This window comes from Sturnira hondurensis, unplaced genomic scaffold (assembly GCF_014824575.4).
Source record: "Sturnira hondurensis isolate 20B ecotype Veracruz unplaced genomic scaffold, ASM1482457v3 Scaffold0008640, whole genome shotgun sequence".
Lineage (NCBI taxonomy): Eukaryota > Metazoa > Chordata > Mammalia > Chiroptera > Phyllostomidae > Sturnira > Sturnira hondurensis.
The window spans coordinates 12,658,640-12,671,289 of record NW_028081271.1 but is presented as its reverse complement, the minus strand read 5'-3'; positions in this window follow the sequence as shown (position 1 = coordinate 12,671,289).

The window sequence follows — 12,650 nt, the reverse complement described above, 5'->3', positions numbered from 1 at the left end:
CCAGTACGGAGGTGGGCGGGCGGAAGCGGGGAAGGAGACGCCGGCGGGTGATAAATGGGCTAACCGATCCTTGCCCCGAGGCAGCGCGGGTTCGTGCTAGACTCAAGAGTCTAGACTCCATCATTACAGTGTGATCCGGTCATTACTCCCATTTACTCAGGATCCCGACCAAATAATCCCATCAACATTTTCTGATAAGGAAAAACGAGAAGTACCATATTGAGAAGTAAATTTTTTTTCTGTATTTTTTCCATTTAAAACAACAGACTTACCTTTGTGTTAATAAACTGAGGTTTATAGGCTCAGAAATTATAAGGACGTCTAAGGTACAACTCCTGAGCTAATAATCTTTTTTTTTTCTGCCAGGATTTATTCATCTTTTCTTCAGATAATAACATTGCATCCTGACACATTGCAGAGAAATTAATGAGAACTGTCCATAATCTCTCTCTTTTCCCTAGAATATATCTTTTTTCTTTCAAAGAAAAAATGACCTGGTGAATGTTATCGGGATCCAAATTACACGAACATTAATAAGCACTAGCTGTAAACTGTTTCACTTGAACTTTTTGATTTGATACATGTGACTCAATTGTTAATACTCACTGACAAGGACTGTGAATAAATTTATTTACTGTGCAAATGATGGGTTTCTACCTTAGCACTGCTGCCTGTGTCTATGGGATGCTAATTCATTCGTTCATTCATTCATTCAACAAATCTTTATTGAGCACCTTCTATGTGTCAGGAATGAGCGGTAAACAAAATGACAAACTGCCATAGTGGGTTTTACATTCAAGAAGTGGAATGCAGACAATTAATAAAAGAAGTAAATAAAGTGTTTACAATGTGGAGAAACATTAAGCAGGTAAGGGGAGTGGGGAATGTCCACTTGGAAACGGGGGATTGCATTTTTAAACAGTGATTATGAGAGCTCTCCCTAATGATGTGCTGTTTGAGCAGAGAGCTGGAGGTGGTGAAGGAGTGAACCGCGAGGCTATCTGGGGAGAAAATTTGAGGCCCTGCAAGCAACAAGTGAAAAAGGCCCTGAGCTGAGGATGTGCCTGAAATGTCCAAGAAATACCACAGTGTCCTGAACAGAGATGCTCTTTGACTTAATATGGGGTTAGGTTCTGATAAACTTAAGTTGAAATGCATTTAACATATTGTTGTAGTGTATCAGTTGTTCACCCTAGTGATCATGTGTGGCTGAGAAAGAACGTGGCTCATTGTCACTGCCAAGCATCATGAGTATCCTACCCCATATTGCTAGCCTGGGAAAAAATCAAACTTACAATTTGAAAAACAAAACAAAATTTGAAGTATGATTTCTACTGAATGCAAATCACTCTCACACTATTGTAAAGTTGAAAAATCGTAAGTGGAACCATCCTAAGTCGTACTGTCTGTATTTCCTTTTGATTGTGTGATAAAGCATGCAGGGGCCCCCAGTGTTTTTATGTGTTGACTGTGCTGTTACTTTCCACATACCACCCAGGGAGAAGTCCCAATGATGCTAGCAGTGCCTTCTGCCTAAGAAAATAGGTGCCCTAGTTACACAGCTGAAGGGGAAAACCTCCCTAAAGGTTTCAGGCATGGCACAAACCTAAAAAAGAGGCATTCAGAATTAGTTATTCTCTTTAGCTGCAGTGGAATTTTGTATTATCCACTCTCTCCTGTATTTTCGATCTTTTCCTTGCCAGTGGACCTTTTCCTTCTGTGTTTAAACAGGCTTAACTCAGAAATGTCCAGCTTGAAAAGACCAACCAAACAAAACACTCCCTTCAACCTCAGAAACCCGTCAGCCACTGCAGTCTCTGTCCCTTTCTCTTCTGAGATAAACCTTTGGGAGAAGTGTCTCTTTTCCCACAACATCCATGCACCACTGTACAACCTACCCTGATTTGGATTCCACCCCCGCAGTCCAGGGCCTTTACTGCTCCACTGAAGCCACCAATTATCTCCATGTGGTTAAACCCAGTATGTGGGGGCGACTTTCCTCACAAGTCCCCCCCGTGTGCCATGGATGAGAGTAAGCATGACAGAGACATGATGTGATCTTCTTGGGGAGGAGAGGTGGCCTGTTTCCCAGATGAAAAAAGCCTTGAGCAGTGTCCAGTTTCTCAGGGGAAAAGGCCTTGAGCCCCTTCCTCCAAGGGCTTTTATTGGGTTGTAATACACAGGAATACAGGGCAGCAAGGATCAAAGAAATTGAGGGCTTAGTCTGAGTCAGCGTCTGTCAGGAACAGAGTTTTAGAGTTTCCTGCTCGAACCCTTAACATATGAATGAAAGCACTCTTAGCAGAGTGGATTTCACAGGTTTATCAGGAAGTCTTTGTGATGCCAGATTTTTTCCCCAGGGCATGCTCTAGCAAGGCAAGGAGCTGCACCCCTCCCCATCAGGTATTCAGGCTTAAGGGGATTAGAGCCAGGAAGTGCTTCTCCCAGAGGGCATGGGGACTCAGGCTATGTCAAAGCTGGGGGATGAGAGTCCACTGCTCCCTCTTTGTCAAAGCCTCCCCAAGTCCTTCCATGAGGGCCTCCCAAGTGGTCATGTCTGGCCTAGGTTGCCCCTCCTCTGATGGGTCTTTCCCACCAAGGACTTCCGACCATGCTTTGGGAGCAGGGAGGAAATTGAGGCAGCATTTGCTACCAGAGACAAGCTCTGTCTTCTGGGGCTCACATTCCAGAGGTCACTGACTCCTCCTTAGCCACAGGGGTTAGAGTTACAATTCCTAGCACCAGGCAGAGCAGTCCACAACACCAGTAGGCTCTTGTCAGAGTTCATTCTAGGTGACCTTTCAACAGGATCCAACATCGTTGGTCATTCTTTATTTACCAAAACATGGTCTTACTTCGGTCTCCATGACAACACACTTGCCTAGCTACCTTCTTTTCTCTCTGGCCATTCCTTCTTAATCTCCCTGGTCAGTTCCTCCTCTTATATTCAATTGCATAATGTAGGAATTCTTTCAGAGCTGGATATTAGATGTTCTTCTTTCCTGTTGTATTCTTTTCTCACTATAGACTTTCACCCTAGGTGTTCTTATTCATTCTTGGTATGTGCACTGACCAGGAATCGAACCCACAACCTTTTGGTGTATGGGATGATGCTCCAACTAGCTAAACCACACCAGCCAGGGCTCCACCCAAGATCTTGTTACCGAACAAAGGGTCCGGGGTGGGGGGGGCGCAATACTTGGCCCACCGAGGGATGCCAAAAACTGCTGCAGAAAACAGGGGCCCCTCCCAAGGACGATACACTAATATCTATAGGGCTCTTCTGTCCGCCGCCAATTGGAAACACATCTCTCAATGCCAGAGATTTGTGAAAAGGAAACAAAATGTTTATTTAATGCTATTCAGGCCTAATGCCTTCCTTAAAATATTAAAGTCTTTAAGGGCATACACCTACACACACACACACACAGCGCTCCCTTCTCCCACTGTCCCAACTCCGGGTACCGTAAATCAGGAAAAGAGCACACGACCGTTTTTCTCCCAGGCCGCTGGCACGTGAGCTGTGTCGTCTGTCTAAGCAGGATCTCCAAGTAATCGAAAGTCATGCGGCACCTTCCACTGGCAAGAGTTCTTTGTACCAAGTTCTAGTCAAAGTCTCTCCTGCTTTCCAGGCTACTCAGCCAAAGGGAGCACGCCAAAGCCGTGTGGGCCTCTTCTACCAAAGCCGCGTCTTTCTTCTTCACCTGGCCGCAGGGATCTCCATTCTGGCAAAGTTGCGTGGTTTTCTCTTCCACCTGGCCAAGAGGGGGTCTGCACTCTGCTGAAACTGCATGGCTCTCCCTCCTAATGGCTACAGGGGTCTACATCTTTCTAAATAGCGTGGCTCTCCCCCTCATCTGGCCAAGAGGGGGTCCTCACTCTGCTAAAGCCACATGGCTCTCTCGCAGGCACTCTCTCCGAGAAGCAGCCCCAGTTCCAGCCTGGTTAGCCCCCACTCTGCTAAAGCCACATGGCTCTCAAGCAGGCCCTCTCTGAGAAGCAGCTCCCAATTCTCGCCTGGGTAGTCACTCACTTCTCCCTCACCCAAAACTTGGCCACAGCTCTTTAACATATCTATCAAACCAGTTAGAGGTTATAGATATGTTAAATACCATTCCAGAGGATAGCTGCAAAACTGTTGCTATGCAAAACAGCTCTCAATGGCCCTGCTCCATTCGTCCCTTCCCCCAACTGACACCTGGTGGGTGGGGGGGGGGTGAGGACATCCTAATATTTCCTCCAATATTTCTGTACACTTTGAGTTCTGGACACCATTCCAAATCTTTTCTGGGCCCCCCCTTGGCTGCACCCTGTATCAATCTTAATTCTGAGCACCAGATCTGTACATCTCATTGCCTCCTTACAAACACCTGAAACTCAACATATCCGAAAGTGAACTCACCTTCCTACCAAAACCCAATTCTCTGTCATTTCTTTTCTCAGCAAATGATTCTACAACCTGCACAGCTGATTGGCCAGAAATAAGGAATTCACTTTGGACTTGTCATCTTCTTCACCTCCCTTAATCCAGATGACTGCAGTTCTCAAAATAATCTGGTTTGTGCTTATCTCTCCAAGTTTAGGAGGAAATACCTTCTATCTCCTTCCATATCAACTTCTATCAGTACCTCGACCTCCCATGCTGTTCTCCTGCCAGGTCTTCCCCAGGCTCATTTCTGTGATTCTTTAGATTACAGATTTAACTTTACTTCTACAGAATAGTTCCCCCATATCTCCGGATTTTGTTAGATTCTGCCCTTTATGAGATCTGCTTTTTTCCTCAGCATGTTTTTTTTTTTTTCAGAATAAAGATTGAATTGTGTAAGAAAAAGACTTTAAATGTCAGTGGTTTAAATGACATAGAAGTTTATTTCTCTTGGAAGGTGAAGCTTGGCTCTCTAATGCGGACGTCAAGGGCTCACGGTCCTTCTGTCTCGTTGCTGCACCATCCCTGGTGTTGTTCTCATCCCCATGTTCCAGACAGTGAAGGATTCCATGTGCCGTCATCCCCTCTCTCCAGCCAGCGGAGAGAAGGAGAAGTTGAAAGGGAGAATGTGCATTTCCTTTTACGGTCACACCCAGAAGGCATGCACGTTATTTATGCTTCTATCTCACATAACCACACACTAGTTGCAAAAGAGCTTGGGGAAATGTTGTCATGGTTCTGTGAAGAGTTAACTATAAACATTGAAAGTCTATTGTTACTGAAAAGGAAAGGTCAAATATTCAGACAACTAACAATCTCTGCCACAATCCTGGTGAACACACATATTCATGCACCCTCTCATTCCTGCACATAGTGTGCATTCATCCCTTCCCTACTGGAGACAAATGCCAGGTCCTAGTCAGCCAGTGCATCCAGCTCAAGACCTACAATCTCCGGTTGATGTTCTGTTCTCTCCATCAGGCCCAAATCGGGGCTCTTTGTGGTCCAGTCACTTATAAACCAAAAGACAAGTCATTGCCTCTGACCATACCCTTAATAAAATAGTAGGAGCCGCAGCAGGAGAGCTGCAACAAGAATGCTGATTTGGAAAAAAATTGGAAAACATAGACAGTCTCTGGACCATGGAGATGACCAGTCCTTGCTGAGCAGGAACTGAACAGAGTCTGGGCCCACATTGATTAGACTCAGGTGACAAGCACTGTTTCTGCTCTCGGGGGTGCAGAGGTGGGGGGGGGTGTCTCTCATCTCTATCTCCTGTGGCTCCCATCTGGCAATATACATTTCTCATATTTGCTTAGCAAGAACTCCACTGCTACATAAAATATCTGAGAGTTTAAATAATTTCATTCCATTTAGATACAAATAAATATGCATATTTATTTATATCTAAATATCTAAAATAATAATATATCTAATATATATTATATATATATCTAATATATATCTAAATATGCATATTTATATATACATAATTTGTGAGTTAAATAATTCCTTATTCTACTAGGCCCCTTCTTGTCTGATATTATGCAACTGCTTAGCAACATTTGTGTGCTCTGGTATACAAATCATTCCGTAGCTTGTCTCGAACACCGAACAAATGGTCCTCTGCTCTCTCCGCGGCGTGGGATGTGTGGCTTTGCTGGCAAGCGTGGGCCTGCATGACAGTCCAGTGATGGGGGTGGGGGGGTGTACAAATTTGGAAACTTTTTGTTAAATAAATCATCCAAGAAAGTTTATTTTGAACATTTTCTATGTGCTTTTTAAACAACCATAATTACATGTGCATATTAAATATTTCAGACTTATTTTGAAATGGAGGAGAAGAAACAATTTGGGGTTTTGGTACATAGAACACGATAGGTTTTTATTTTAAAGGACTTCAGATATTTATTTATAAATATTTGAATTATAAAGAACTCATTTGAAGGTTATAGCAATTCGATTAAGTCAGATTAAGAAATAAAACCAAAGTAAACATTAGAAACAGATTGTATTTTATAAACATATAATGTATATTTATACTTTTGTTCAGCTTCCTAATGTTTTTATAATGTATCAGAAATTCATCAAATTATTTTAAAATTATAACTATTCTCCGACTACAAAAATCATGCATATTCAATTGGGAAATTTTTAAAAATAGAGACATACATTCCACTGAGATTTTAATAGCAATACCGCCAGACAGCCTCTCTTTAATGACCACCCACAGGCTAGTTCCTTGAAATGCCACCAGGTGGCGATAAATCCAAAAATTGCTCTAGCTGATAACCTGAATAGGCTTCTAAATTGTGGAGGTGCTAACAGGTTTTCAATTTTAGTTTCCGAAGGCAGCAAAAAAGAGGAATTAAATTTTTTTACTTTGTAAAAAATTGTATCTGAACAAGCATTAAATGAAAGGAAAGGATGGTCACTACTCTTTTTGGAACCTAATTGTACATTCCTGAATATACCATGTATTGAGTGCTTACTGTTAACTGTGATAGGTGCTATTGATAAAACCTGGTCCGGACATTGTAGGGTTAATATTTTCTCTGGGGAAAGAGGCATAGGAAAACAAAAGGATGAGGGCCCAATTAGTTGTGTACCACACTGAAAACCTTTCAATGTGAAGGACAGGATTAATTCTGCTCAAGGGAAATGTGTCCGAAAAATGCTTCCCAGAAGAACTGGGCGTTACGGAATGAGTGGACACTGTTGAACTTCCAGGTTAAAGTGGTGGATTGAATATACTCATTTAATTTTCCTCCCTCTTGAACATATATAAAAATAGGAAATGTTTTGTTTCAAAACCTAAACCCATCAAGATTAGGAGAATAAAAGAGACAAGAGCAACAAAATTTTGGCAGCTAAAAAACTGATGGATCAGTGGTGAGTGATTTAACAGACCTGAGAAACGAAATCTCAAGCTGTCAGAGGGAAAGCTAGAACCAACCACATTGACACAGCAGAATCTTCAAAGGGCACAGTTCCTGGGTTCTTTAAAATAGGGCTGAAAGTCTGGGAGTGGTGGTGAAAGGGAGAGAGGAGCTAATAGGAGGAGGACGGGGAAAGCTGTTTGAAAAGAAATTGGAGCTAGGGAGCCTCCCTCACCCGGGCAGAAGTATAGATATGTATTCTCATCGAGGGGGTATAAGAGGTCAGCCTCCACCCCCAACCTCTTCTCCCACTGGGTTCCCAGAGTGTAGCAGCTGTATCTTTACTCTTTCAGTGGGATATTGGAAGGTTCTTTCCTGGGGGAATCTGGCCATTCCAAAAGCAAACATTTAAAGATACTGACATCAATTTTTTCCCCACCAGCCTCTCCACCAACATCCACCCATAGTGAAACTCACAAATTTAGAGTTTCTATCCAGTTTTTAAAATTCCCACTCTTAATTTTGACCAGACCACCAGAGATTACCAAACATCTGAAGAAAGCCTGTTATACAGAAGAGAAGCACAAACAGAAGGAGCATCTTAGAGTAAACAGAAATTATTCAAAACTTAAAAGCAACAACTATAATCATATCCTCAGAGAGATAAGAGGAAATATTGCATCCACTAAATAAGAACCAAGGCTGATCTACCTCTGACCAAGATAGAGGCGTAGGTAGACACACTGTGCCTCCTTGCACAACCAAAAGAAGGACAACAAAAATTTAAAAACAGAAACCAACCAGAAGTGACAGAAAATCGAACTGTATGGAAGTCTGACAACCAAGGAGTTAAAGAAGAAAACACTCATCCAGACCAGTAGGAGGTGTGGAGACAGGCAGCCGGGCGGAGAGGGGTTGCAGCAAGGCAGCAGCGGGCAGAGTAGGTGGCCCCACATTCACGTGCAGGTAAACTGGGAGGAACAGCTGGGGAGTGAGACAGATCACGCAACCCAGGGCCCCAGCACTGGGAAATAAAACCTCAAACCTCTGACTGAAAACACCTGTGGGGGTTAAGGTGCTGGGAGAGACTCCTGGCCTCACAGGAGAGTTCATTGGAGAGACCCACAGGGTCTTAGAACATACACAAGCCCACCCACCTAGGAACCAGCACCAGAAGGGCCCAGTTTGCTTGTGAGTAGCAGAGAAAGTGACTGAAAGCTGGCAGAGAGCAGAGCAAGTGCCATTGTTCCCTCTCTGACCCCACCCCCACATACAGTGTCACAACTCAGCAACTGGGCTGCCCCACCCTGGTGAACACTTGAGGCTCCTCCCCTTTTATGTAACAGGCTTGACATGATAAAAAAAAAAAACAGCCGAAAAGGAAGAACAGATCAAAGCTCCAGAAAAAATACAACTAAGCGACAAAGAGATAGCCAACCTATCAGATGCACAGTTCAAAATACTAGTGATCAGGATGCTCACAGAATTGGTTGTATTTGGTCACAAATTAGATGAAAAAATGAAGGCTATGCTAAGTGAAATAAAGGAAGATATACAGGGAACCAACAATGATGGAAAGGTAACTGGGGCTCAGATCAACAGTGTGGACCAGGAGGAAGAAAGAAACATTTAACTAGAAAAGAATGAAGAAACAAGAATTCAAAAAAAAGTAAAGAGAGGCTTAGGAACCTCCAGGATATCTTTAAACATTCCAGCATCCAAATCATAGGGGTACTAGAAGGAGAAGAGGAAGAACAAGAAATTAAAAACATTTCAATAATAAAGTGGAACTTTCCCAACCTGGCAAAGGAAATAGACTTCCAGGAAGTCCAGGAAGCTCAGATAGTCCCAAAGAAGTTGGACCCAAGGAGGAACACACCAAGGCACATCATCATTAAGTTACCAAGATTAGATAAAGATAAAGAAAGAATCTTAAAAAAAGCAGCAAGAGAAAAGGAGACAGTCACCTACAAAGAAGTTCCCATCAGACTGTCAGCTGATTTCTCAAAAGAGACCTTACAGGCAAGAAGGGGCTGGAAAGAAGTGTTCCAAGTCATGAAAGGCAAGGACCTATATCCAAGACTGCTCTATCCAGCAAAGCTTTCATTTAGAATAGAAGGGCAGATAAAGTGCTTCTCAGATTAGGTCAAGTTAAAGGAGTTCATCATCACCAAGCCCTTGATATATGAAATGTTAAAGGGATTTATTTAAGAAAAAGAAGATTAAAAATATGAACAGTAAAATGACAACAAACTCACAGTTACTAACAACCACACCTAAAACAAAAAAACAAAAACAAACAAAGCAAACAACTAGAACAAGAAGAGAATCACAGAAATGGAGATCACATAGAGGGTTATCAGCAGGGGAGTGGAAGGAGGAGAGAGGGGGAAAAGGTACAGAGAATAAGTAACATACATGGTAGGTAGGAAATAGACAGGGGGGAGGGTAAAAATAGTATAGGAAATGTAGTAGCCAAAGAACTTATATATATATGACCCATAGACATGAACTAAAGGGGGGGGGATGTGGATGGAAGGGGATGTGTAGGGTGGAGGGGAATAAAGGGGAAATGGGACAACTGTAATAGCATAATCAATGAAATACATATTTTTTAAAAAACCAAAGCTATAGTAATGGAAGATATAGGGAAAACGACACTAGAAAGAACTCTTGGAAATTTAAAACCTGGTAGCAGAAAACAAATGCTAACCACTATATTTAAATTGAAATTACTTAAAATTAATAAAATATTTAGCTCTAGCTGGTGTGGCTCAGTGGATTGAGTGTCCACCTAGGAACCAAGGGGTCACCAGTTTGATTCCCAGTCAGGGCATATGCCTGGGTTGTGGTTCAGGTCCCCAATAGGGGGTGCAAAAGAGACAACCAAACACTGATGTTTCTGTCCCTCTCTTTCTCCCTCCTTTCTCTCTCTCTAAAAAGATAAATAAATAAAATCTTTTTAAAATTCCTAAAATATTTAAGTCCTCATTTGTACTACCATATTTTTTGTATCATAAGACACATCTAGGGTTTGGAAGAGGAAAATAGGGAAAAAATTGAAGCAAAAATGTAGTAAAATATTTAATAACATAAATAACATATTTCACCAATGTAAATGTAAACAGAACTCAACAGCAGCATTAACAACCATTATTCCTCCCAAATTTGGTGTGTGAGGGGGTGCATCTTATAATCCAAAAAATACAGTAATTGCATTTCAAATGCTCAAAAGTGATGTGTGTGGCTAGTGGCTAAGGTATTAAAACAGCTCCGATATAGAACATTTCCATTATTGCAGAAAGTTCTATTGATAGTATTTGAAAAAGTAAGTGTGGGGACTTCTCTTATAACATGGAGGGGGACGTTATACACATGCCTGGGTTACAGGGCCAGGTCCCTGGTTGAGACGTGCAAGAGGCAACCACACATTGATGTCACTCTCCACCTTTCTCCTCTTCTACTTTCTCTGAAGGTAAATAAATAATTTTTTTTTTAAAAAACAACAACAAAAAAGTATCAAGGTCATGAAAAACAAAGAAAGAAAGAAGAACTGATACAGATTGGAGGAAACAAAAAAGACAACATTAAATGCAATAAAGGATCAATTTGAAAGTAAAAATACAAATAAAGAAGCAGTGCTTCTAGCTACTGTCAACTCTACCTACCTGATTGACACCCTCTTAGAGTTGTTGGAGAATAAAGTCCTGAGGGTCACAGAAGCAGCAATGAAATCAGAGCTGCTGAGAGCACTTGGATCGTGGAGGGATGACAGTGCCAGACCAGGGATGCTCATGCTTCCTAAGAGGGGAAGTACTGAAGGATGTAGGCAAAGGAGCACGCTGCTTCGGTGAGCATCTTGTCGAGATCGTTCAGTCTACTATGTCCCAACATACTCACTGGGGACATTAGACCTAAAACAGGAGATATGAGAACCGTATCTCCAAAATGGCACCCAATAGCCTTTGCCTCCTGGCCTTCATGGTCTTGTATGACCCCTCCCACACTGAGAAAAGACTACATATCCCAGCTTCCCTTGCAGCTGGATTTGACCATATAATTTAATTTTGAATAATGGGCTGTAAGGAGAATGTATGTAATTCCAGGAAATATCCTTAAATGAAGAGATGTGCTCGTTTTTGCCCTTTCTCCTTCCTGCTGGTTAGAGCATAGACATGATGGTTGAAGATTATGAGTTTGAGATTATGAGGTGAACCCATATATTGAAGACGGTGAAATGAAAAAGTAGAAAGAATGTGAATTATAAGCCGCTCTTTTGGTCCTAGAATGCTAACCTCAACACTTAATTTATGTAAAAGGAAAAAAAACCCTGTACTGCTTAAGTTACCATTTTAGAGGGTTTTCTACCATTGAGAAAAAACCTAATAAGAACTGTTAACAAATAGAACTTAAAAATGCTAATTTAGTTCACACAAGAAAGCCATTCTTTTAGGTAAGCATGTGATAAAGCTAAACACAAAAGCAAATCAAAGGTTTTATTACTATAAATTACTTTAATGCCAAATGTCATTAAGTAAAACAGAGAAGCAACTTATCTCCCATGGCTCAAAGTCAAGTGTTTCTTGGAATTTATGGCCCATGTCCTTAATAAGTTTTTAAGGACATGTCTCACATCAGCTTAGACGAGGTGTGAGCCATAGAACACACAGCTTGTTTGACATTGTGGTTCTCCGCTGAGACACATCCAGAGGGGCATTTTTAAGATTTTCCAACTCCTCTCCAGTACAAAATTTTTTCAGACATATAATCTGTCCTCATTACCCCTCATATTAACTCTGTGGTCAATGTCGTACAGGATACTCCTGTTGGGCCAAGTACAGTTAAAAGCAGTCTGCCAGAATTCAATAGTCAGGACATCATTTGGATCCTTGCCAGGATGTACATCATAAAGAAATTCTTTTAACCCTGGTGTATCAGCTCTTAGTGTTGCAAACCCAATGCTTCCACCTGTCGGGGCCTAAAGATGGTGAATGCAATCCATCAAGAAAATCGCACCAGGAGGGCTTGGCTGAGGCAGCCCCAAACAGGATGCTGCAGCCGAGCCAGGTAGCCCCCACCCTTGTGGGCATCCCTTGATCACGAGTACTAGCTACCAATCAAGATGCTGATCACGCGCCCACCTACCAATCCTCGCCAGGAGCATGCAGTGAGCATGCACAGGACAACCTATCAGAACCACCTCCCCTTTTCCCCTGCCCCCTATATAACAGCCCCGCCCAAAATAAAATTCGCAGCTTGATCAGAATCCTTTGTCTTGCTGCCTTTCTACGCGCCTCTTGCTCCCATCCCTATTCATCCGTTTCAGGTAGACTCGGGACCCCCGT